This window comes from Chrysochloris asiatica, unplaced genomic scaffold (genome assembly GCF_000296735.1).
Source record: "Chrysochloris asiatica unplaced genomic scaffold, ChrAsi1.0 scaffold00258, whole genome shotgun sequence".
Classification (NCBI taxonomy): Eukaryota; Metazoa; Chordata; class Mammalia; order Afrosoricida; family Chrysochloridae; genus Chrysochloris; species Chrysochloris asiatica.
In genome coordinates, this window is record NW_006408776.1 from 721,119 (window position 1) to 726,250 (window position 5,132).

Genomic DNA, 5,132 nt, shown 5'->3' on the forward strand with positions numbered 1-5,132 from the left:
TGGTCAAACTCAGTCCATATCTTCATTGCTACCTTGCCCCCATTTCTGCTCATGAGTGGACCAATGATGTTGCTAGCAAGCTTACACTGCCTACTTGTGTTCCCTCTGAGTTTCAGTCTTGGCAGGGAGGATTTGTTTGCCTTGATAGTTCCCCAGTGAACAATTTGCTTGTTCTTGTAGTAGCCAATCAGACTGCAATTTTTGTTTTTAATTTTTCCTGCTGGATAAGACCTCTTTTAAGTATTCAAAAGTTATGCCTGATCCAAGATTTCAATTGCTTCAGAGGTATATGAAAGCTGTACAATGAATAAGGAAGACTAAAGAAGAATTGCTGTCTTTGGATTATGGTGTTCTTGAGGTTATTAAATATATCATGGACTTCCAAAAGAACAAACACATCTGTGTTACAAAAAGTATAGCCAGAGTGATCCTTAGAAGGGAGGATGGTGATATACTCTCTTGTACTCTGGAGATGTTAAAGGACGGACCAGACCTTGAGGAAGGATACCATGCTTGGTAAAGTAGAGGGCCAATGTAAAAGAGGGAAGACCTTCAGTGAGATTACTCAACACAGTGCTGCAACAATGGCTTCAAACATAGCAATGATTGTGAGGATGGCACAGGACCAGGCAGAAATTTGCTCTGTTGTACACAGGGTCACCACAAGTTGGAACCAAGAGCACCTAACAACAATGCCAGCTTCCATAAGGGTGAGAGAATACAGTTCTGTTTTTGAAGTCACTCACTTTTGTTGAAGTACCTGTAGTCATTTGTTATAGCAGTCCTAGGAAGCTGATACAAGAGCATCTTCTGGAAAAATTGATGCAAGGCCCCAGTTGAGACTGGAGAAATGTGAGGCTTATTACTCTGGAGGCATTGTACATCCTACTGTAGAAGCAGTCTAGCCTCTAGCAGCAATATGGACATGTAAGCCTACTCCCAATTCTCAGGAGCACGTGATAAAAGGGTGAAATGAGAATTTTCAGCTGATCCAAGCATTAGATCATGGAAGGAAAAGAAAAAAGTTTATCAGTATATGGCCAGTGTTGTTTTGTTTTATTCTAGCCTCTGAATGGTAGCACTTTTCCCTAAGTTGATTCATTTTCATTTGTTTATTTCATTCTCTTCAGCCATTTGGTAATTCTTGGTCACATGCACAATCTAAGAGATGAAGAATAAAAAACTCATTGGAAGCTCTGATGGCGGGACTTGTTGACTTTGGACTCCAGCTGGGTGGCATCAGCTAGGTGGGACATTTGTTGGGGAGCTGTTAGTTTTAATATCTTTCCTCTTGGCTGATAAGATTCTCTACAGGAATAATTTCCTAGATGGACAGAAAGAATCTGGCCACCAATGTTCTAGGAGTTGAATGGGAGAAAGGGCTGGGGTGTCTTTGCATCAGGCCTTCAGTAGATGTACAGAACCAATACCTTCTACTGTGACTGGCCTCTCCAAGTCGGCTGATCTGTTTTACCCTCTCTAGAGAACAAACCTCAAGAATGTGCTGAGGTGAGGAAGTCAGAGTGGTCCAGAGATATCATGTGGATGAGGGGAGGTAGAGATCATATTGTTTCTCAAACAGCTTCCACCCACTTCTCCTTACAGTATTATTCTCTTTTCCTTAGTTCTAATGTTGCAAATTTGGTAATATCTGGATTTTCCCATAATTCCCTATCATTTATACGTTCAGTCTTGAAATTTTCTTCTGAACTCATCTCTTTCTTATGTTGTTGTTAAGTGGTATCAAGTCAGTTCTGGCTTATACTGACCTTATCCACAACAAAACAAAACACTGCCTGATCCTACACAAACCTCACAATATTGTTACATTTGAGCCCATTGGGGCTGCCACTGTGCTATCCATCTCATTAGGGGTCTTCCTCTCTTTTGCTGACCCTCTACTTTATCAAGCCTGATGTCAAAATCAAGGGACAGGTCCCTCCTGATAATATATCTGAAGTATGAGAGATATACTCTCGCCATTCTGGCTTCTAAAGAGCATTTTGGCTGTATTTCTTTCAACACAGATTTGTTTGTTCTTCTAGAAGTCCATGGCACTTGTAATATTCTTCTTTAACACCATATGTCAAATGTATCAATACTTTTATGGTCTTCCTTATTCATTGTCCAACTTTGACATGTATATAAAGCTATTGCAAATACCATGGTTTGGGGCAGGTGCCCCTTAGTCTTCAAACCACTATCTTTGTTCTTGAAACCTTTAAAGAGACCTTTTGTAACAGATACGCGTAATACAATACATAATTTGATTTCTTGACTACTGCTTCCATGAATGTTGATAGTAGGTCCAAGCAAAATGAAGACTTGGACAACTTTATTCTTTCTCCATTTATTATGATGTTATTTATTGGTCCACCTATGAGGATTTTTGTTTGTTCATTTGTTTTACATTGAGGTGCAACCTATACTGAAGGCTGTGAGCTTTGATCTTCTTCAGTAAGTATTTTAAGTCTTCTTAGTTTACAGCAAGAAAAGTTGTATCGTTTGCATGTTGAAGGTTGTTAATGAGCCTCACTACAATCCTGATTCCATGTTCTTCTTCATATAATCCAGCTTCTCAGATTCCTTGCTCAGCATACAGATTGAGTAAATCTGGTGAAAGAATATAATCCTGACACACACCTTTCCTGATTTACAAGCTTTCAGTGTCCCCTTGTTCTGTTCAAATGACTGCCTCTTGGTCTATGTACAGGTTACTCATGAGCACAATTAAGTGTTCCAGAGTACCCCCTCTTTGCAGTGTTTTCCATTGTTTATCATGATCCACACAGTTAAAAGCCTTTATGTAGTCAATAAAGCGCAGGTAAACATCTTTCTGGCATTCTCTGCTTTCAGCCAAGATCCATCTGACATCAGCAGAGATATCCCTCATTCCATGTCCTCATCGGAATCTGGCTTAAATTTCTGGTAGTCCCTTATCAATTTCTGTCACAGCTGTTTTCCAATTATCTTTAGCAAAATTTTATTTGCATGTGATACTAATGATATCACCCTATGGTTTTTTTGCATTCCATTTGGTCACCTCTCTTTGGAATGTGCACAGCTATGGATCTCTTCCAATAATTTGACCAAGTAGCTGTCTTCCAGATTTCAAAATGAGGAGAAACAGCTGTAAGCATCCATTAATAATTGGAACATAGAATATATGAAGTATAGGAAAATTGGAAGTTGCCAAAAACTAAATGGAATTCATAAAGATTGATATCCTAGGCATTAGTCAGCTGAAATGGACTGGTATTGAATCTAACAATAACACAGTTTACTATGCATGGAATGTCAAATTGAAGAGGAATAGTGTCTCATTCATCATCACAAAGAACATTTCAAAATCTGTCTTGAAATATAATGTTGTCTATGATAGGATAATATCCATATACCTACAAGGTAGACCAGCTAATACCATATTATTCAAATTTACACACCAACCACTAAAGCCAGTGATGATGTAGTTGAAGACTTCTACCAATGTCTTCAGTCTGAAATTGATCAAACATGCAGTCAAAATGTACTGATAATTACTGATGACTGGAATACAATGTTTGGAAATGAAGAAGGATCAGTAATTGGAAAATATGAACTTGGTAATAGAAAGGATGCTGGGGGGTGTATGATAGAATTTTGCAAGGCCAATGACTTACTCATTGTAAATACCTGATTTAAGCAACATAAAAGACAACTACCCAGATGGACCTACTCAGACAGAATACACAAAAACCTCACTATATCTGTGGACTAACTCCACATCATCCAAAACAAGGCCAGGGGCAGACTGTGGAAAAGATCATCAATTGCTCATAAGTTAAATTTAGGCCAAAGCTTAAGAAAATTAAAACAAGTCTATGAGAGCTAATGTATGACCTCGAATATATCCCACCTGAATTTAGAAATTGTCTCAAGAACAGATTTAATGCATTAGACACACCAAAGACCCAAAGTGCTGTGAAATAAGATCAAGACTATCACACAGGAAATTAGCAAAAGGTCATTAAGAAGACAAGAAACTGGAAAAGAACACAATGCATGTCAGAAGAGACTCTGAAACTTGCTTTCAAGTGTAGAGATGCTAAAGCAAATGAAAGAAATGAGGAGGTAACAGAGCTGAACAGAAAATTTCAAAGGGCAGTTCTGGAAGACAAAGTCAAGTACTATAACATGAAATGTGCAGAAACCTGGGGTTAGAAAACCAAAGGGAAGAACATGCTCAGCATTTCTCAAGCTGAGACAACTAAAGAAAAGTTCAAGGTTTAACTTTCCATATTGAAGGATTTTATGGCAAACTATTGAATGTTGCAGAAAGTATCAAAAGAAGACAGGAGTGCTTTGGGGCTTCTGTCCGCTCAGCGGAGGGAAGCGCCTTTCCTACAGGATATCAATGCAAGCCTGAATAAGAAAAACAATTTTTTGCACCTAAGCCATGGCATATCAGTTACACAGAAATCCCACTTTGGGAAACAGTCTTCAGGAAAGCCTAGATGAGCTCATACAGTCTCAACAGATCACTCCCCAACTTGCCCTTCAAGTTCTCCTTCAGTTTGATAAGGCTATAAATTCAGCATTGGCTCAGAGGGTCAGGAACAGAGTCAATTTCAGGGGCTCTCTAAATACGTAGATTCCACGATAATGTGTGGACTTTTGTTTTGAATGATGTTGAATTCAGAGAGGTGACAGAGCTTATTAAAGTGGATAAAGTGAAAATTGTAGCCTGTGATGGCAAAAATACTGGCTCCAATACTACAAAATGAAAGGGAAAAAATGGCTTTTTCATGCCATCTTCTGTTGTTATTCACTGCTTTTTTAAGAGAAGCATAGAAGAGACTTTTTTTTTAAATATTTATTCTAACAATGCAGAGATGACTGCACTGTGCTGTACTATCAAAGAATTCCAGTAGAAAGACGCTTGTAACTCTGTAGCCCCTTACATTACCCTTTATTATATAGCATGGAGAAACTTTTTTTTAAAATAATGAATCAAAGGTGTTGCCTTCCTACAAACACTCTTTAATAAACACATTTTAAAACATGAAAAAAAAAAAAAAAAAAGAAGAAGAAGACAGGAGAATACAAAGTTATTGCACTAAAAAGAAATGGTCATTGTGAACCATTTCAAGAGC

The 5,132-nt window shown here is 38.2% G+C and overlaps 1 pseudogene across 1 annotated transcript; it reads left to right on the forward strand.

Annotated features, from left to right (window-relative positions):
• The first annotated feature begins 4,351 nt into the window (after positions 1-4,351).
• Positions 4,352-4,763, forward strand: LOC102811973 (annotated as a pseudogene). Its single transcript, XR_438788.1, has one exon. The product of XR_438788.1 is annotated as a general transcription factor IIA, 2, 12kDa pseudogene (transcript).
• The last annotated feature ends 369 nt before the right edge of the window (positions 4,764-5,132 follow it).